At 35.9% G+C, this 22,612-nt stretch overlaps 1 protein-coding gene across 17 annotated transcripts in view; it reads left to right on the forward strand.

Annotated features, from left to right (window-relative positions):
• The window catches only part of MRTFB (myocardin related transcription factor B), a 272,986-nt gene that overhangs the window by 158,704 nt on the left and 91,670 nt on the right, over window positions 1–22,612 (forward strand). The gene's annotated exons all lie outside the window — the stretch shown is intronic.

Here is a 22,612-nt window from a genome sequence, read left to right on the forward strand (position 1 = left end):
TTTTTCATTATAAACCCAATCATTTAACAAAGAAATTGAATAAATTCAGAAATTATCTTTGTATAAACAAGTATGTTAAAAATGTTTATGCATATATATAAATATATACATATGATATATATATATCATATGTTTTACAATGACCTTTAGAATATGTGAAACAGAAACAGTTCGGGTGTTATAGAATATTCTTCTGTGAAATCTTGGTGTAATGGCAGCTGTTTAGATGATGCTGTAAGGTCACTAGAGGGGGTGGATCTATAAGTTGTTTTTCAATTAATCTGGATCCTCTTAAAATATTTTATTGTGTATTTTTATGCATTTCTTTTTTTAAAAAGAAGAATATAATGCTAAAAATAAAGGAGAAGGGCAGAACCCAAGAGATTTGGAGCCTGGAGAACTTAAGGAAATGGGTAGTTGGGATTTATTTGGCTTGTAGTTGTCCTTAACTGCTAACAGCCTCATGGTGGTCTCATCTGAAGTCTGTGAGTGGCATGTATGAAATTCCAGGGTGAACGGCATTCCACATTGGGAGGACCAGGTTTGTTGGGGAATTTTTGTATGGTTTGTTTCCTTCTTCGTGTGTTTCTTTTTAATCCTTTAAATGAATTCTTTAACTGAATTAACAGAGTTTTAACTGCTAAATGAAAGTCCTATACAATCAAAAATTTCTTAAGATTTGATATCTGATTCTGTTGTAGGAATGTAATATATTTTGGGAATGAGTTTAAAAATGGGACACAGGCAAGTAAATTGATTTATGATGCTTTCAACCAAGCTTCACAAAATTAGTACTAAAAATAAAATTCATGTTATCATATTCTAATAACCTGTCATAAACCTAGCATATTTTAGGTCTCCTTAGTGGAAAAAAAAGAAAGGAAATGAAAGTGAAATAATAAATTGCTTAATTGGTCAAAATTAGTTATTGAGTTCTTGGCTGTACTAGAGAATTGTGTGGCTCTTGATTGATGTTTAAAATATAAATAAAATGTGTATGCTGAAAAAGATAAATGTGTGTGTTACTGTTTCTCTCAAGCCAAGAATAACAGTGATATTTAACTAGACATGATCTTAATATGAAAAAGTATTACTTTTCTAGTATGTTTTCTAACAACTTTTTTATCTCTGTATATTTGTTAGTCTCTCCATCTTTTTCAGAAAAATGGAATTTGGTTAAATAACAATTTGCTGAACCAATGAAACCTCTGGTTGCATACTTTTGTACTTGTTTGTGCACAGAAATCATGTAGCTGTTTGGATTGCTCAGCGCTTTCTGAACCCTCAAGAGAAGGAAAATGCTTGCACCTTCAAAAAGTTGAAGATTTTATTTGAATACCCAAATATTATAATTTGAAGGATTTTCTAGATAATGGAATTTAAACTCATATCAAGTTAGGACTAAAAAAATTTTAATTTGAAGAAATTCAAGAACTGAGTCTTAAATTATAACTGTCAGGGTCCAGTGGTGTTATTACACTGAAACTATTTAAAATAAATTCTCTCATGAAAATACATATATTTCTTAAATGACCCCAAATGTTTCATGTACCTTTGAGGGTTATATAAATGTCAATTAGGTTCAGTTGATTAATAAAGTTGTTCAAGTCTTCTATACCTTTATTGATTTTCTTTTTATTTGTTCTACCAATTAGAGAGTAATGTTGAAAACTCCAACCACCAACATGGATTATTTCTCCTAAAGTCTACTCTGTTTTATATTAATAGCCCCTCTAAGTATCATGTGCTTACAACTACATGAAATATCTTTTTCTCATGCTTTTACCTTTAACCCATCTGTATCTTTATATTTAAAGTGAGTTTCTGGTTGGACATTGTGGCTCATGCCTGTAATTTCAACACTTTGGGAGGCCAAGGTGAGAAGATCATTTGAACCCAGGAGTTCAAGATCAGCCTGGGCAATAAAGCTAGACCCTGTCTCTACAAAAAAAATTTAAAAATTAGCCAAGCATGATGACACACACCTGTAGTCCCTGCTACTTGCGGGGCTGAGGTGGGAGGATTGCTTGAGCCCAGGAGTTTGAGGCTACAGTGAGCTAGGATCACACTACTGCACTCTAGCCTGGTGACAGAGCAAGACTCATCTCCGTTTTTGAAAAAATTTTTAAATATTAAGGATAAGCTTGCTGTTAAAGTAGAAATTTAAAAAAATTTTAAAAATAAAATGGATTTCTCATAGATAGCATAGAGCCGAATCTTTTTAAAATGTAGTCTGACAATCTCTTACAATTTTAATTGCAATATTTAGATCGTTTACATTTAAGGTAATTATTGGTATATGCGGTATAATAGTTATCTATTGCTTTGTAGTGAATTTCTTTAAACCATAACAGCCAAATGCAGCATGCATTTATTATCTCACAGCTTCTGTGGGTCAGGAATTCAGGCATGTCATAGCTGAGTACCTCTGCCTCAGAGTCTCTCAGGAGTCTGTAATCAGAGTGTCAGCCAAGGCCAGAGTTTCATCTGAAGGTTCAACTAGGGAAGGGTTCATGTCCAAGCTTACTTACTTTGCTTTTAGCAAGATTCAGTTCTTTTAGGACTGTTGGACTCAGAGCCTGAGTTCCTTGCTGACCATTGGCTGGAGGCCACCTGGGTCTCTCTGACATGACACTTTTCTTTATGAAAGCCAGTAAGAGAGAAGTCTTCTGGCAAGACAGAGTGATAATCTCTCGTAGCATTCCTTAAACTTAACCATATTCGATTGATTAGAAGCAAATTACTCTAAGGGAGAGGATTATACAAGGCCATAAATACTAGGAGGCAGGGATCCCTGGGACTACCCTAAAGGCTACCCATCACAATTGAGTTCAAATCTATCATCCATCATCTTGCTCTATGTGTATATATATTTTTTGTCTTATGTGTTCTGTCTCACTTCATTCTTCTTGTCTTACCTTGTTTAATTTTTTCCCATTTTACTTTATTTTTATTTTACAGTGCCTTATTAGATATACCTCTTTTTTTCAAGTATTCCCTGATCTTTTAAAATGCATATCTAATATGCTGTTAATCCCACCCAATAAAAGTTTATTATTTTCCTTTTACCTTTAGAAGTTTTATTTTGTTCTTTTTTTACTGTCCATGTTTCTCCATGTTATATTTATGTTTTAAATACTTGTATATAGTTATAGTAGCTGTTAATAGTTTCATTTATTTTCGTCATTCTGGGTCTGTTTTTATTGATGAATTTTCCTCCTATTTAAGAGTTGCATTTTCCTGCTTCCTGGTGTAAGTAGTATAGTAATTTTTCATTGGATATAATTTTGTGAATGTTGCATTACTGAGTGGAATTTGTTTTTGTTGTCTTCAGTTAAAGAAAGTTGGGCTTTGGTTTGGTAGGCAGCTAAGTAACTTTTGGATCACCTTCAAGGCCTTTCTTAAATTTTTTAGGAAAGATCTAGGGTAGCATTCGTGCCAGGGAGACTCCCCTTAAAGGTATCTCTGCTTGCATGCCCTGCTAAGTGCCCCAGGGAGGACATTTCACTCAGGCTTGTTGGAGTTCGAACGTTTCCCGACCTTGTATGCACTCTGGGAAGTATTTAGCTTATAGTCCCTGGTCATTTCTTGCCCAAACTTGTGAGATTTTACTCTGTGTACATACAGCTTAGCACTCAGCAAAGACTCCAGGGCACCATTAGGCAGGTTTCTGGAACTCTTTTTCAGCATAGATCCTGTTTTTCACAAATCTTCCCTGAAACTTCAGCTGCCTTAGCCTGCTTAAGCTCTCCTCTCATCTCTGTCTCCTCAGTTTAGCAAGCCTAACAAGCTCCTGTGTGATTTCTCCCTCCTCTTACCCACAGTCTAGAAATTGCCTCCAGGCAGAAAGTTAGGGCAGTTATGGGCTCATCTCATTTGTTTCCTTCCTCTCAGGGGCCACAGCCCTGCATTACCTGTTTGCCAATGTGTGAAAGCAATTGTTTCATGTATTTTGCCCAGTTTTCTAGTTTCTTATGGCAGGAAGTTAAGTCCAATGATTGTTATTCCATCATGGCTGGAAAACGAGAGTCTGGAATTGGGATTTTCACATAGGACCTTTGCTTTTCCTGTGACACATGCTTCCTCTCAGTACATATGGATGAACTTTCTGACTAGGACTACAGTAGCAATATCAGTTTATTTTTGGACCCCCCCAAACGCTCAGACCTTACTGGAAGTACCAAGTTGCTCTGCTTTTTGATCAGTGGATGAACGAAATTAAATTGTTGGTTAAAGACCAGGCTAATAGTTATGGTTGGTTCTCATGGCAAGTAGCTTTTCACTTTTGCTGTTGATACAGAATGGTCAGCAAGACTGTCATAGAAGATACCATGCTAGGGCCTCTGGGATTTCTTGGAGATAATGGCATGGTCATTCCATTGGTTCAAGAAGCCATCTCTTTTTTTAAATTTGAAGCCTCAAGGAGGAAAGGTTTCACTGGTTGGCAGAATCCATTGTTCATTAAAAAATAATTAATTGTGTAGTATTTTCTCTTATAGAAATATTGAAATTTTAAAATATTCTCTTTTCCTCAGTATTTGAATTTGATTCAACTTGGCAAAAGATTCAGCCTTTAAAAGAGACAACTAAAGACTGTATTTTCCTTCTCACATGTATATTAAATGGGAACTTTCTTGTCAGGATAATCTAGGTTATAGTAAGAAAAAAAGCAAGGAATAATAGATCTGTCACGGGTGCAGCTAACCATCCTTTTCACACCCTCCCATCATGCGTTCCTCCCATCAACCACTCCCCACTCCCCCATGCAAAGGAAAAGGTCTTGGAATGAAATATATCAAATTATTTTGGAAATTTACATGCATATAAACTATTCTCATCTCTTTTCTATAGTTTGCATTTTTCATAATGTGCACATAGTACTTTTATATCAATGAAGGTAGAAATCTTTTTTAAACAAATGTCATATAATAGGGAATATCAGAGTGACTTGGTAGCTCATGATTATATTGTGATATTGGGAGGATTCTACTTAGAGCTAATTGTCCAGTCAAATCTTAACAACATGTCATAGATTCTCATTCTTTATTGAACACCAGAGCTTTAAAGAAGAATTTAGGTTGATAAAGAGTTTTGAGTGGTAGAATAGAAATAAGATAGAATATCACTGAGGTTATCTGATAATACCACTCAAAAGTACACATCAGCATGATCATGGAAACATAATCTGATCAAAATCTCTGTGGTCTGGCTCCCCAAAGTCCGTACTCCCTACTTTTTAGCCTTGGGCCTAGTGGTTTAAGGTTCCCACCTTGGTTCACAGGGCCACCCCTTACTGCCCACATGAGCTATTGTGTGCCTGTCTCACAGTTGCTGAGAAGCCAGCATGGGAGTTAGGAGACAGGGAACAGATGGGAATCTCTAGTAGTGGGCTTGGTGAGGGAGGCTTCCATGTCAAAACTGGCCACAGAGATGGAGAATAACTGATCTACAGCAGATAGATGCAGCTCCAACAAGGAACTATTGAGTTTGGTTCTCAGGTTCATTTGGTCCAAGTGACCTGCTGATGCTACAGATACTGATACTGATACTACAGATAGAAGCCAAATAAATGAGACATCACTTAATAAAGGAAATGTGGAAAGACTGTGTTTTTGAAAATTAGAATTGTCAATGTATAATTTGTACTTTAGAATATATCATATTCTATTTTTATCAAATGACTTTTATATATACAGTTTCATTTTATTGGCCCAAATGTTTGAAAATGTAATTATTTGAATTAATGCATTAATTGGTTTTAATGTGTTATTGCAGAATGTTTTCCAATAGAATTTTTATTTTTAAGCTATATGGTTTTTATAAGGGATAGTTCCCCCACTTTTGCTTTCTTAAGGACTATAATCATGTAAATTAAATACCTAGCACTTCTATTTTGACTTTCTTAGTTACCATGTGTCTTCTCACAAAAACAAACCACTTTTTTTCTCATTCCTTTTGGTAATGTAACCAATCAACACATATTTTTATAGATCCACCTACAAACAAGGCACTGTGTTAGATTTTTCCATGTGTTTCTGCATATTTCCACATTCTTCCTTCTTGTTTACACGGTAGGCCTAGAACCAATTGGTAAATAGCAAGTTAAACTATTAAATTCTGCCAGTAGTGAGAGGATGTCTTCCCTGACTAGGCAAAGATATTTTACCTTTGAAGTAGGTTTTAATTGTTTCCATTTTATAAAACCTATAAATTGAGGGTCAGAGAAATTAAATAATGCAAAACACCCAGCTAGCTAATGAGGTATAAAGTTTTAAAGTATATTGTTGGTTCTAAAGCTACCTGGTTTAGATGGTTATAAATAGTGCTATTACAATAGAAAAAATATAACTTTCATATGAAAGGTAGTTAATTAAAGATATGTTTAAGATTATTAAGATGCTTTTATTTTTTATGTAATGAATATGGCTATAAAAGGTATAAATATAATCATATGCAAAGCTAAAAAGAGTTAAGATTTTACTTGAGGGAATAGTTTTATTTTAAAAGTCTGTTGAAGGTTAAGACATTCTATAGTCAACCATCTACCTTGTTGAACTTGCCTAGATTCCCTTTCATTTAAGTTTATTCATATATAATAGGTGCTATATAAAGTTTATTCATGTGGAGAGCTGGGCACAGAGGCTGACGCCTGTAATCGCAGCCACTTGGGAGTCTCAGCCAGGAGGATCACTTGAGGTTAGGAGTTCAAGATAGCAAGGGCAACTTAGCAAGACCCTGTCTCATAAAGATTAAAAAAAAAAAAAAAAAAAAAAAAAACTTAGGTGTTGTGACTTATGCCTGTGGTCCCAGCTACTTAGGAGGCTGAGGAGGGAGAACTGCTTGAGCCCAGGAATTGGTGAGCCAGGATCACACCACTGCACTGTAGCCTGGGCAACAGTGTGAGACCTCACTAGGTGTGTTCATGTGGATATTCATACAAAGAAAAAAAACTCATTCTTCAGTGTTCTCAAGTTGTATTCTTCTTTATACTTTTCTCAGAAAATGTTGCCATGCTAGGAAGAATTACTTTACAACCAAGGACCTTGGTAGTCTAGAACACAGAGCTGTAGTCAGTTTTGTGTGTTTTCATTCTAGCTCAGTACTTTTGAAGGTACTCAGCTAAATGAATGAAGAAATTTAAAAAATTTCTCTAGTAGAAGATGTCCAAATAATTTTTTTACCTTTTAAGCAAACATTTTCACATTTGCCAGTAAAATTGAAAGCCTGAAAATAGATTATTATGGGAATTTATATCATTTTAAAAACTAAAATAAAAATCTCCCTTTACTAGTTCTATAAGTCAGTTGTATCTTTTCTGTGGAAAAATGCAAATGGACATTTTCCCCTTAAAGTAGGGCAACAATCTTTATTACATGATCTTTGTAATGCCTGGAGTTAGAGCAATTTATTAACTTTATTTAAGAATCATTTACAAATAAATTACAGGTATGCCCAAATATGTCAGTATGCATCTTTAAGAATAAATACATTCTCCTGTAAACCACAATATAGTTATCAGCCTCAAAAAGTTTAACATTGGCATAGTAATATTATTTAATGCACAGCCCATATTCATATATCCCCACTTTCCCCAAAAATGGCCTTTATTGCTTTTTTAAAAAATCAAGGATCTAGTCAAGTATCACTCATTGCATTTAGTTGTCATATGTCTTATTTAGCATTGCAGAGTTCCTCACCTTTAAAAAATTTTTTTCATGACTTGGCATTTTTGAAGACTCCAGACCAGTTATTTTGCAGAATGACCCCAATTTGAATTTGTCAGATCAGTCCTAGTGATCAGTTTAGGCTAAATATTGTTGGTGATAACACTAAATAGGTGATGGATCCTCATGGAATCACATCAGAAGATAAATGACAATTTTGTCCCATTGTTGGTGAGATTAAGTTTGATCACTTGGTTAAGGTGGCATTACCCTGTTCCTACTATTTCTCTTATGTAAATGTACTATTTCCATTTGTAATTAATAAGTAATGTGTGGGATAATACCTTGAGACTATAAGACTATTCTGTTTCCCAACCTCCTTTCATCTGTGATTTGAATGATGATTATTCCCTAAATAATTATAAAGGTACTTGCAGAATCATGATGTTTTAATTCTGACATTACTTCTCTATTCACTAGCACTATTCTGAGAAAAAAAAAAGCTTTCTTTTCAAAGTGAAGTATCACTATGGACTTACAGATATTTTATTTTTTTAATTGGAAAGAGTCTATCCATTATGGTCATCATTTTTGATGCATAAATTGTCCCAAATTTGGTCACTGTGACCCCTTTCATGGTGGCTTTTGTGTCCTTTTGGCCCATCCCCCTTAATTTTTTAGTACTTTCCTACCTTCTGGCACAAGATATTTCAGAATCATCTTATGCTTTCATTGGCTTCGTCTTGGAATTAGCCCTTGCTGTAAGAATTTCTGGTTCCTTTTAGTGAGGAATAATATTTAGGAACCAAGATCTGAGAAATAGACATGTTTTTTGTTAGTTGAGTGTCACTGCTTCTATCCTGTTCTGTTTTAGTAGGTAATGCCAGGACTTTTTTTTTTGTAATCGTGAGTTCAGGCCATGATTTAGTAGGCAGTGCTAGGATACATTTTTTTTAAAAATCATGAGTTGAGGCCAAGAATAGCCATGCCATCATGAAGTAGGTGAACAAAGCCAGAGGACTTTTCCAGATATGAAGACCTGTTATAACATATAGTACTTTAGACAGATAGTCTGACCAATGGAGCAGAATGGAGAGTGAGAAATAGGCAATATTCAGTCACCGACAAAAGTAACACATTTGTGCAATGGGGAAAGCATGGTCTTTTTAAATAAATGGTTCTAGATTAGTTGGATGTCCTGTGGAAAGAAATTCATCTGGATTGAACTCATACACAAGAAATCCAGCTATAAAAGATAAGATAGTAAAGTTTTCAGGGGAAAAACATCTACACGATCTTGAAGTGGGCAAAAATTTTTTAAATAGGACACAAATAGCACTACCCATAAAAGAAAAAACCTGATAGATTGCATTATATTTACATTAAGAACTCTTGTGTACCAAAAGACATCACTGAGAGAAAATCAACTCGCCCAGTAAGAAGAGGTAAATCTCAATATATATGTTGAACAGAAGACTCTTCTTTAGCATATAGAAGGACTTCTACACGCCAGTATAATCAGTGGACAAGAGCTTTCACAGATACAGATACTTCACAAAAGAGGATATCCAAATCATGCACATATATATGGATAAAGATGTGTATTCATTAGTACCTCAAAAATGACTAAAATATGAAAAAGAAAAATACCGGATTTTGTCAAGGATTTAGAGCAGTTGGTGGGTACATAAGCTGGTATAACCATTTGAGAAACATCTTAAGTATAATTCTACCCTGGGTGTCAGAATTACACTTCTAGATTGATAGTCAACAGAAATGCGTGTATATGTTCATCAAAAGATGATGTTTTGGTCAGGCATGGTGGCTCATGCCTCTAATCCCGGTACTTTGAGAGGCCAAGGTGGGAGTATCACTTGAGCCCAGAAGTTCAAGACCAGCCTGAGCAACATAGGGAGACCCTGTCTCTACAAAAAAAAAAAAAAAAAAAAATTATTTTTTAATAGCCAGGCATGGTGACACATGCCTGTGGTCCCAGCTGTTCAGGAGGCTGATGCCAGAGGATCACTTGAGCCTGTGATGTCGAGACTGCAGTGAGCCATCATCACATCACTGTTCTCCCCTGGGCAACAGAGCAAGACCCTGTTTCCCCCCTCTCTTTCCCCAAAAAGATGATGGGTTTTTTTTAATTATATGACATTACTGTGTTTTGTAGGTACTGTCAGCAATTCTATATGGTTCATTCTACTAGGCTGTTCATAGCAGCACTATTTGTTGTAGAGAAAGACTGTAAACTACCCAAATGCTCATCTGCAGTAGCATGGTTAAATAAATTGTAATACTTCACACAGTGGAGTATAGCATTGAGAATGAACATACTACAACTACTTGCAAGAATGTGCATGAATCTTACGAAAATAAGATTGGGCAAAGGCAGCTAATCACTAAAGAGTATATACTATATGATTCCATTTTCACAAAGTACAAAAACAGGCTGAACTACTACTCTGTGGCGTTAGAAATCAGGATAGTGGTTACACTTGTCAGGAGGAAGTGACTAGAAGGGAAGCTACAAGGCGGGAGCTCTTAGGATGTGGAAAATGTTTGGTTTCCTGATGCCAGTTGTGTGGATGTGATCAGTTTTACAAATTCAGTGAATCGTATACTTATGATGTGTACCTTTCTGCATGTCTATTATACTAAAATAGGTAACAAATAGAAATCCTAAATCTAATTTAAATTTCAATCTAACACCATAGGTTTTTTTTCTTCTGCTTCTCCCAGTTCCTGTTTGTCTATCTTTTTGTCCTATAATGAAAAAGCTTGATTCCCAAAAACATCAACATATTTATTCATTTGCTCAATTCTATAGTATATAAAATCATTTCAGAATTACACCACCAACAATATTACTACTGCTAACAAATCTATTAAGGTCAAGATTTATTTGCAGTTCTTTTTGTTCTTAGACTATATCTCATTGAGGGTATACAATCAAGACTGCATTCAAAAGCTGCTTTCTTTCATATTAGTTTTTTTATATTTTTATATCTTTTGGATAGATTTTCTTGGAACCCAATTGGAAATAAGTCAGGTATGACCATTTAAAGAGACTAAAGAAGTGATTCAGTTTCTCATGTAAGGAAAATATTTTAGTTTGTGGGGAGATCAAGTCATTGCAGCCTAGACTGTTACTATCTTCAACACATTTTCTAATATTGTAGCATTGTCCTATCAATTTATATTACATATAAGCCTCAGCTATGTTTACTGTCCAGTAATATTGCTCACTGGAAGATCAAGGCCAAATGAAAGCCATTTTTCCAAATAGTTCACATTTATCTATATTGCACTTAACAAACTTTTGGCCGGGCGCAGTGGCTCACACCTGTAATCCCAGCACCTTGGGAGGCCGAGGCAGGCGCATCACCTGAGGTCAGGAGTTCAAAAACAGCCTGGCCAACATGATGAAACCCCATCTCTACTAAAAATACAAAAAATTAGCCAGGTGTGGTGGCGGGCACATGTAATCCCAGCTATTTGGGAGGCTGAGGCAGGAGAATCGCTTGAACCCTAGAGGTGGAGGTTGCAGTGAGCTGAGATCATGCCATTGCACTCCAGCCTGGGCAACAAGAGCGAAACTGTCTCAAAAAAAAAAAAAAGCAGCTTTTATTTATTTTCTCATATTTATGTTCACTACAAAACATACTAGAGGGAATGGAAAGAATACCTTTTTTGATACATAATACTTGTACATATTTATGGGAGTGGTGTAATATTTGGTTACACGTTGAGAATGTGCAGTTAGTTACCAAGTCTGGGTATTTAGAATATCCATCACCTTGAGCATTTATCATTTCTATGTGTTGGGAACATTTCACATCCTCTCTTCTAATTGTTTTGAAATATATAATACATTGTTGTTAACTAAGTCACCCTATTCTGCTGTTGAACTTTAGAACTTAATTCCTTCTGTCTACCTGTATGTTTATACCATTAACCAATCTCTCTTCATCCCCAGCACCCGCCCCACACTGCCACACCCTTCTCAGCCACAGAACTATCATTCCGTTACTCTGTATCTCTATCTCCTTAAGATCAACTTTTTTACCTTCATGTATGAGTGAGAACGTGCAGTATTTGTCTTTCATGCCTGGTTTATTTCACTTAACATAATGACCTCTAGTTCCATCCATATTGCTGCAAATAAAAGGATTTTATTCTTTTTTAATGGTTGAATAGTATTCTGTTGTGTGTTTGCCATGTGTGTGCGGGGGTGGGGGGTGGGGGGTGGGGTTGTTCACACACTACATTTTCTTTATCCATTCATCTGATGGACACTTAATTTGGATCCATATCTTTGCTATTGTGATTAGTGCTGCCTTAAACATGGGAGTGCAGGTATCCCTTTGATAGACTAGTTTCCTTTCCTTTGGTACCTAATTTTATTAGTGGCTTCACATGTGCCAGGCACTGCACTTGGTGCTTTTTGCATTGTCCCATTTAATCCTCCCAGCAGTTTTGCAAGATGGATAAGAATTATCTTTTATGTTTTACAAATAAGGGACTAATAGGAACTGAAGCTTTGAGAGATTTGGAAACCCAAAGTTATGTGGCTGGAAGTGGCAGACTGGGATTTGTCTGAACCCAGATCTTTATGACACCAAAGCCGATGCTCACTTATGAGCATTTTTGCTTGCTTAAAGTAAAATAATTATCGAGGGTTAGGGTTGACTCTGCATGTAGAAGAAGGAAAAAAAAGCTGAAGACAAAATTAAAAAAAAAAAAACTACCTGGTATTTCTAATCGCGTCTTCCTTTCTTTTCAGGTTTCAGATTTAAGATTTTAGCACTTTTTTCCAGGCCAAAAAGGGTCACATGGTTGCTGCTGTCTTGGCTCCTAGAAACAGTTTCCGTGATGAATCTTTTGTTCCAATGCTTAGTTTCCTATCAGATGGGTTGTATCTAGTATTAGTAGGTTGTAAGTTTAGAGAATTCAGTTGCTTGATATATTGCTGCAAAGTTTAGTCCTCATGACCAGTTGAGGATAGAGCATGTGGTGCATAGACGGATGATCTGAGATGTGACTTCTGATTTGTTCCTTTTTCATGTTTGCTGCCGTGGAGAATTGGAATAGGCTGTTAATTGATCTGTTCCTTTCTAGTCTGATGCTCCTCTGTGCCCCAGAGATGGCTGAGTGATCTTTCTGATGTATGTATTTAGGCATGCCACTCTTGTCTGCAGTTCTTCAGTGACACCAATTTGCCTTTAGGATAAAGACCAGACACCCTGCAGACTGTGTGTCCTGTGATGTCCTGGACTTTGCCTAGCCATGCGGCCGCCTTTGCCTTCTGTACCCTGTGCTCCAGCCCTGCTGCACTACTCACTCTTTGCCATACATTATTCTCTCTTGGGACTTGGTATTTTTGTACATGTTGTTCTCTTTGCCTTCTTGGACATGTTCTCACTGTCCTCCCCTTTCCCCATCTCATCCCTACAACCTTGTTCATGTGACACCATCTTCCAACACTCCTGCTTTCTCCCTGTTCATCCAACTAGATGATTCAGAGTAAATAGTTCTTAGTTTGTCGTTCTGAGCCATAAAATGGTTAACAGCCTTTGCCTTCAGTGTTAAACTTGAATTTGTGATTACTGTTATATGTATCTTTTCAGTTCTGGTATACTTTGTTCTGTAAAATATTTAGCATTCCCTGTTTTTCAGATACTGCTTTGTAATTTAACCCTCTTTGGATGTTTTACTTGAAACGACAAGAGGTATAGCATTTGTGCAGTGAGAGCCATATGTTTCTATTTCTCCTTCCCCATAGTTAAAAGTAAGAAGTAGGACATGATTATTTGAAAGAAGAAATTATAATACTCGCTTTCTATGCAAAATAGAGCAGCCACTTCCAAATGTGCATGTCAATCTTATTGTTTAGCAATTAAGAAGAATGGGATAACATATTACTTTCTAATTACAGAATTTAAAGGATACCTTGTGTGTGGAGGAGGAAACTTTTTTGGTTTTGTGTGGGTTTTCTTTTTTTTTTTTTTTTTTGCCAACATCTTATTTTGAAACAATTCAACCATAGAGAGAAGCTGAAAGAATTGTACAATACATATCCATATAATAAACACATAGATTCTATAATTAACCTTTTTCTATACTTGATTTATTACGTATGTATTCTTTTATCCACTTAACAGTCCATCAAAATTATTCATGCATTTCAAAAAAGAATGTCAACATCAGTACACTTTACCTCTAAACAATTCATAGTGAACATCCTTATGTGAAGTACAAAAGTGGTTTACATTTTTGTTGTTGTTGTTGTTTGCTTAAGTTCCAGGATACATATGCAGGATGTGTCAGTTTGTTACATAGGTAAATGTGCGCCATGGTGGTTTGCTGCACCTGTCAACCCATCACCTAGGTATTAAGCCCAGCATGCATTAGCTGTTCTTCCTGATGCTCTCCTGCCCACCGCACCCACCTCCGACAGCCCCCAGTGTGTGTTGTTCCCCTCCCTGTGTCCATGTATTGTCATTGTTCAGCTCCCACTTATAAGTGAAAACATGGTATGTTTGATTTTCTGTTCCTGCATTAGTTTGCTGAGGATCACAGCTTCCCCCTGCATCCATGTCCCTGCAAAGGACATGATCTTGTTCCTTTTTATGGCTGCACAGTATTCCATGGTGTGTATGTACCACATTTTCTTTATCCAGTCTATTATTGATGGGCATTTGGGTTGATTCCAAGTCTTTGCTATTGTGAATAGTGCTGCAATTAACATACATGTGCACATACCTTGATAATAGGATGATTTATGTTCCTTTGGGTGTATACCCAAAATGGGATTGCTAGGTCAAATGGTATTTCTGGTTCTAGGTCTCTGTGAAATTGCCACACTGTCTTCCACAATGGTTGAACTAATTTACATTCCCACCAACAGTGTAAAAGCGTTCCTATTTCTCCGCAGCCTTACCAGCATCTGTTGTTTCTTGACTTTTTAATAATTATTCTGACTGGCATGAGATGGTTTCTCATTGTGGTTTTGATTTGCATTTCTCTAATGATCAGTGATGTTGAGCTTTTTTCCAGATGTTTGTTGTTTGCATAAATGTCTTCTTTTGAGAAATGTCTGTTCATATCCTGTCCTTTGCCTACTTTTTAATGTTTTTTTTTTCTTGTAAATTTGTTTGAGTTTCTTGTAGACTCTGGATATTAGACCTTTTCCAGATGGATAAATGGCAAAATTTTTTTCCCATTCTGTAGGTTGTCAATTCACTCTGATGATAGTTTATTTAGTTTATTTTGCTCTTTAGTTTAATTAGATCCCATTTGTCAATTTTTGCTTTTGTTACAATTGCTTTTGATGTTTTCATTATGAAATCTTTGCCTGTGCCTATGTCCTGAATGGTATTGCCTAGATTTTCTTCTAGGGTTTTTATAGTTCGGGGTTTTACATATAAGTCTTTAATCTATCTTTTTGTTTCTTTGTTTTTTGTTTTGTTTTGTTTTTGTTTTTGAGATGGAGTCTTGCTCTGTCACCCAGGCTGGAGTGCAGTGGCGCGATCTTGGCTCACTGCAAGCTCCGCCTCCCAGGTTCATGCCGCTCTCCTGCCTCAGCCTCCCAGTAGCTGGGACTACAAGCGCCCACCGCGCCCGGCTAATTTTTTGTATTTTTAGTAGAGATGGGGTTTCACCGTGTTAACCAGGATGGTCTCGATCTCCTGACCTCGTGATCTGCCCACCTCAGCCTTCCAGAGTGCCGAGATTACAGGCGTGAGCCACCGCGCCCGGCCAATCTATCTTGAGTTAATTTTTGTATAAGGTGTAAGGAAGGGGGCCTAGTTTTAGTTTTCTGCATATGGCTAGCCAGTTCTCCTAACACCATTTATGAAATAGGGAATTCTTTCCTCATTGTTTGCTTTTTATCAGGTTTGTCCAAGATCAGATGGTTGTAGATGTGTGGTCTTACTTCTGAGTTCTGTATTCTGTTCCACTGGTCAGTGGTTTACATTTTTAAAGATAAAATGTGTGTGTGTGTGTGTGTGTGTGTGTATGTATGCTTATCTATATATAACAAAATGCACAAATCTAAGGCACACTATTGGATGAGTTTTGATATATGCATATGCCTAAGTGCCCGAAACATTTACCAAGATACAGAGCATTGCTATCACCGCAGAAAGTTTTTTTCTGCTCTTTCGCAATCATTTTCTACCCTAGCCCCTCTGAGACAGCTACTGTTGTGGTTTTGTTCACCATTTATCTTTCTTTTTACAGTTTCAAGTTTCATATGAATGGAATCATGCAATGCATGCTCCTGTATAAGGCTTCTTGCATTCAGCATGTTTTTGAGATTCATTAATGTTGTATGTATCAATCCTTCTTTGTTGTTGCTTAGTAGTATTCCAGTGTATGAGTAGATCACAGTTTATTTATCCATTTTCCTTTTAGTGGACACCTGGACACTTTCCAGTCTGAGGCTAGTATTAATAAAGCTGCTATGAATAGTCTTGTACAGGTATTTATTTCTTTGGGTATATATGTGGGAGAGGAGTTGCTGGGTGAATATTTAGTTTTCTAAGTCTGCATGCCCTTTTCAAAAGTGGCTGCATCATTTTATACTCCCATAAATGTATGAGAGTTCCAGTTGTGCCACATTCTCACCAATATTTGGCAAAGTTAGTCTTCTCCATTTTAACCATTTCTGTGGGTGTGTGTTGATATCTCATTGAAGTTTTGATTTGCATTTTCATGATATCTAATGATATTGAGCACTTTTTAATGTGCTTATGAGCTATTTATGTGAAAGATTTTTTCCAAATCTTTTGCTCATTTTTTCCAACTTTATATTATAGTAATTTTTAAATATATAGGAAGTTAAAGAAGTGTTACAGTGAGCTCTCATGTATACCCCACTTGGATTCTGCCATTAATATTTTAACATGCTTTGTTTTATCTCGTGTACTCTTACCTATCCCCCTCTGACCATCAGTCATTTTTTGACATATTTCAGATATCTGTACACATCTCTCTAAAGACTTCAGCAAATGTATCAACTTCAGTGTTTGCTTAAAATGTCCTTATTTGAGTAAGAACAAATTATCCATGCTTCTCCTTCTTATGTTCTTTCCCCCTAATCCATTCTCTGCTTTTCCTGCCTGTTTGTATTCTGAGATTATTGTCAGTCCCACTCAGGTCCGATTCTGAATATTTCATAAAACATAATAGCATGAAAACACCTTTTTTTAACTTTGCCCATTTTTTTAACCTCGTTTTTGTCTTTTAATTATGAAATTTTGGAGTTTTTTATATACCCTTGATTCTAATCATTTGTCAAATACATGTTTTACAAATATATTCTCCTGGTCTGTGGCTTCCATATTCATTTTCTTGAATTATCTCTCTATGAGCAAAAACTTTAGTTTTAAATAAGTCTAATTTATCATTTTTTAAAATCAGTTTTTAGAATTATAATACCTTAAAATTTGTTTAAATGAATTACACACAGGCAGTTACTATGAAGAGACAGTTTGAGTTACCAATTAAAGAAATTGTAAGCCATGCATGGTGGTGCATGCCTGTAATTCTAGCTACTTGAGAGGCTAGGGCAAGAAGCTTGCATGAGTCAAGGGGTTTGAGACCAGCCTGGGAAATATAGCGAGACTCCATCTCAATAAAAATAAATAAAAATTTTTAATTAAAGAAATTTTAACATACAAAATTGTCATTTTAGGGGTTGGCCTTTTTTCATCATAGATATAACACATGTTCATTATAGACCATTTATAAAATTCAGAATGACAAAAGGCAAGGAATTTCAATAAGCTATAAGCCCTACCACTAGATAACCACTGTAACATTTTCAAGTATTTTGTCATGATTTTTTCTTTTAATTGGAGACTGTACTGATCATGTTTTTATGGCTTCCTTTTCTCCTGTCACCCTTACAGTGAACATTCCTCCATGTTATTAAATGTTCCTCTCAGCTGGGCATGATGGCTCACACCTGTAATCCCAGCACTTTGGGAGGCTGAGGTGGGAGGATCATTTAAGGCCAGGAGCTCAAGACCAGCCTGCACAACATAGCAAGACTCCTCTACAAAAAATGTTTAAAGTAGCTGGGCGTGGTGATGCACGCCTGTAGTCCCAACTACTCAGAAGGCAAGAGAGAGGTTCCCTTGCAATCACAGCCTGGGTGACACAGCCAGATCCTGTCTTTCCCTGTCTGTTAAAAAACAAAAACTTCTGAAATAAAATTACTTTTTACTTCTTTGGCTCATTGTAAGCACTCAATAGTTATTTTTTTATTTTGAAGCCTAATTTCAATGACTATACAATATCATTATAAATGTGCCATAACTTAAATCACTCCCTGATTAACGTTTAGATCATGCCTAGAATTTACTGCTGTAGTTAATGCTGGTGTGAATACCATTGCATATAAACCATTATACATATATATCAGAGTATATATCATGTGTATATATTCCAGAATATTCATTTAGAATAGTCATAGGTATTATAGGGTCAGAGAGTTTAGACCTGTTTCTGGATTCTGGAATACATTTCCATTTGCATTCTAGAAATATATTATTTATACTTTATTGACGGTGTTTGAAAGTATTTTACAGTATTCTGATCTCCTTGAAAAAATTTGTTATTAAATGTGGGTAACTGCTAAGTGGTAATAATTCCATCTTTCCTTACATTTATTAACAGATGACTTTCTACTTTTAAAAAAAGTTTTTGTTCTTCCTCCTTTTATTAACTTATATGATTATAGAATCATGGAGTCTGTGGGTTATAATCTGTTACTGTTATTTATTTTGATGCTCAAAGTGTCTCAGATTTGGCCACCTCCTTCAAGCTAGCTTCTGTGTCCTTTTGACAGGCCCAACATCATTCTCTGAGCATTTCTTTGCATTCTGGCACAACAAAATGTTCTAGGCTCAACTGGAGCTTTTCTTGCCCCAGCCCTGGAGCCAGCCATTTCTTGAAGAAAGTATGGTACCTTTTAGTAGAGTATTTATAAACTAAGACCTGGGAACTACGTGTGTTCATTGTTTCTAGATCCTCTTAGTAGACAGAAATAGAAAATATACATAGTCTGGGCATGGTGCTCACGCCTGTAATCCCAGCACTTTGGGAGGCCAAGGCAGCCAGGTGTGGTGGCGGACACCTGTAATCCCAGCTACTCGGGATGCTGAGACAGAAGAGTCTCTTGAACGTGGGAGACAGAGGTTGCAGTGAGCCGAGATTGTGCCACTGCATTCCAGCCTGGGTGACAGAGTGAGACTCTGTCTCAAAAAAAAAAAAAAAAATACATTTACACACATCTCTGTTTCTGGCACTATCACTGTATATGCTAAAAACCAGATATCCTTAATGATAACTCCATTTTCATTCCCACATCACTGGGTTCCTTTAGCCTTTCCCCTTTATGTATTTGTAACTCCACTCTCTGACAGTGAGAACCTAGAACCTGGCTACCATTATCCACAATATATTTTATGTGTTTAATTCTAGAATACACATAAAGTAGTTTTAGAATTGCTAACCTATTCCACTGTGAAAATAAATGTGTTACATTTAAACATGTGAACTTTATGGTTTGTAAATTATATCTCAGCAAATCTGTTTAAAAAATACCTACAAACTGGAGTTCAATATTTGTTCGTATCATTTTTGGTTTTAGCCTACAGGTATATAGTCAAAATCTGTATTCAAAAGTTGTTAAGGTTGATTCTGTCCTTTCTTCAGCACGTCCATGTTATTTGAAATGCAGTTGCATTCATTTATTTTATGTTCAAATTTGGGTTGTCTTCTATCCTAGCTAATTTTATTCATTTCTGAGTACTGAAATATTAATAAGGTTCTGAAAGTCAAAAACATACAAAAAGATGTCAGTAGAGAAGTGTCACTCCTCACCTTTCTCTCCTATCGCATTCCCATCCCTTCATCCTTTCTACCCTGTGTCCCCACCCAATGAAGGTAATAAATCTCATTGATTTCTAATTTGTCCTTCCTTCCCCGCCTCCCCCCCACAAACAAGCAGCTATATTTTATTTCCTCTTCTTTCTCACACAAGAAATAACATATTGACACTATTTTGCAATTTGCTTTTTTCACTCACTGTATTGTGAAAAACACTTCATACCAGTTTGTAGAGATCTTCCTTGTTTTTAACAGCTATATAGTATTCCATTGTATGGTTGTACCATAGTTTTATTCAGCCAGTCTCCTATGTGTGAACATTTTAGTTGTTTCTAAGATTTTCCTGTTACAAACTGCTGCAGTAAATAACTTTTGGCATTTTTTTAATGATGTCAGAGATTTATCTGTCAGGTAAATTCCTAGAGAGAGGGTTGCTGGGTCAAAAGAAAAATGCATGTGTAGTTTTGTTAGACATTGCTTTCCCAGAGGGTTGCATCACTTCGCATTCCAACTAGCACTGTAAGAGAATGTTTATTCCTCCACAGCCTGGAGGAATAAACGGAAAGTGTTGTCAGACATTTTTACCATCTAATGTTTGGTGTAATTTTGATTCAGTTTCTCTAATTATGGGTAAGGGTGAACCTCTTTTCAATATGTTTAAGGACCATTTCAGAATCTTTTGGAGGAGGGAAAGAATGAATTGTCTGTTTATTTCTCTGTCAGGTTTTTGAACTTTTCAATTTTTAGAGTTATTTACATATTGGGGTGATTAGCCTTTCCTCTTCAGTATGTTTTTGGGTTTTTCCTTTAATGTGGCCAAAATTTATCAATCCTGTTTTTATTGCATCTAGATTTTGGGTCACAGTGTGAAAACTTTTCCCTATGTCCAGGTCATAAAAATCCCATCAATATTTATTCAGCATACTCATATGGTTTGATTTGTTTTCTTTTGTTACATTTAGATCCCAGATCTCTGATCCTCTTGGAGTTTTTTTGTTTTTTGTTTTTTGTTTTTCTGGTTAGGCCTCTCCCCCTACATTGCTTTTCTTTTTCTGTGTTTTTCCGGCTTGCCTTGGATGTTTTCATATTTTCCATATGAACTTGAGTATCAACTTGCCTTAGCTCCATTAAAACACTTGTTGGTGTTTTTACTGGGATTGCACTAAATTTGTAAATTAACTTAGAGAAACTGACATCTTTATGATGTGTTATCCTATCCAAGACCAAGGACTGTCTTTCTATTTGCCCTACCCTATTTCAGTATTTTTTAGGAGTTTTACACATTTCCTGTTTAGTTTCTTCCTAAGAGTTTTTATCATCTTTATTTGCTATAATTAATGGAGTTTTCTCCACTATTATAATCTCTAACTGCTTATTATTTGTGTATCTGAAGGCTATTGAATTCTGTATGTGTTTGAATTTGCCCTACTTGAAGTTTGCCAGGTTTCTTGAATCTGTAAATTTATGTTTTTCAGATTCAAAATGTTTTTCAAATTCAGATTCATGGAATTTTCAGGCATTATTTTTGGAAATATGTCTTGTGCCTCATTCTCTCTCTGCCATCCTTCTGGGACTCCACTTGCATGTAAAATAGAACTTTTGATATCATCACATGGGTCACTGAGGCTCTGTTCTTTGTTTTTTAATCTTTTTCCTCTTTGTCATATACTTTATTTTCATTCTTCCATTTTTATTGATATAATGGTTTACGGATTTGAATTTTTCTCTGATCACTGCTTAAATGCATGGCATAGGTCCTGATATACAAAACAACTATTTTTTTTTTAGAAATTCTTCTATTTTACTTTGTATTTTTCCTTTTTTATGAGTTAATAGAAGATGTAATTAATTTCAAGATACACAGTCCTTTTTAGTTTTTTATTATATTGGTTTTACATTGAGATCAGAGTTGTTTGTAATTTTTTTACTTTATGGAACTTGTTTTCCCTGTGACTTAATGTATAATTTTTTTTGAGGATTCTATGTATATTTGAGAAGATGTATTCACTATCATCAGTGCAATGATTAGTTCAACATGTATCAATAAGATCTCTTTATTGATTGTGCTATTTTGGCCTTATATATCCTTATTTTTTATCTACATCATCTGTCTTGTACTAAGAGTGGCAGATTAAAGCCTCCTATTAATTGTGTCTGTGTCACATTGTATCTGTTGTCCTTTTTGTTTTGTAACAGTGGTTGCTGTGTGTTGTTTTGTGCATGGTCATACTGTTACAGCTTCATTTTGATTATATAGCTTTTAGCATTAAAAAATGTCTCCCTGGCCAGGCACGTTGGCTTACGCTTGTAATCCCAGCACTTTGGGAGGCTGAGGTAGGCGGATCACTTGAGGTGAAGAGTTTGAGACTAGCCTGGCCAACATGGTGAAACCCCGCCTCTACTAAAAATACAAAAATGAGCAGGGCATGGTGGCGCACACCTGTAATCCCAGCTACTCGGGAGGCTGAGGCAAGAGAATCACTTGAGCCCGCGAGGCAGAGGTTGTGGTGAGCCAAAATCACACGACCGCACTCCATCCTGGGCTGCAGAGTGAGACTTTGCTCCCCACCCCCCAGAAAAAAATGTCTTCCTTTGTCACATACAATTTTTTTTAATTTGAATTTTACATTTTCTGTTTTCGGGATCACCACCCGTTTGCCATCCTGATCTGTAACACACATCAGTTAACCAAAATGGTATAGGCTTGTCAGTCACAGCTCATTGCGTTACACCATCAGTGTGCACTGTAGAAATCATTCTTCAGTTATTACAGGTGGGATTTATTTGAATGGATGAATAGGTTTTGTTGTTTTGGTTTTCTTTATTTCTTTTTTAAGATCCTTTTGAGCAGTTCTGCTGCTCAATCATTTTCATGGTTTAGATGCCCAGGTAAATAAAATTAGATGCCTAATTAGAAATTAGGTAAATTTCTCTTGCATTAAAGTTTTGTAATAGTAAAGACTGTTTCAGGGTTATTGTGTTACGTAAAGGAATTTCTCTGTTCCCACGAGTAACCTTATGGGTTTAAAAAAAAACATATTTAT

Source organism: Pan troglodytes, chromosome 18 (assembly GCF_028858775.2).
Source record: "Pan troglodytes isolate AG18354 chromosome 18, NHGRI_mPanTro3-v2.0_pri, whole genome shotgun sequence".
NCBI classification, from domain to species: domain Eukaryota; kingdom Metazoa; phylum Chordata; class Mammalia; order Primates; family Hominidae; genus Pan; species Pan troglodytes.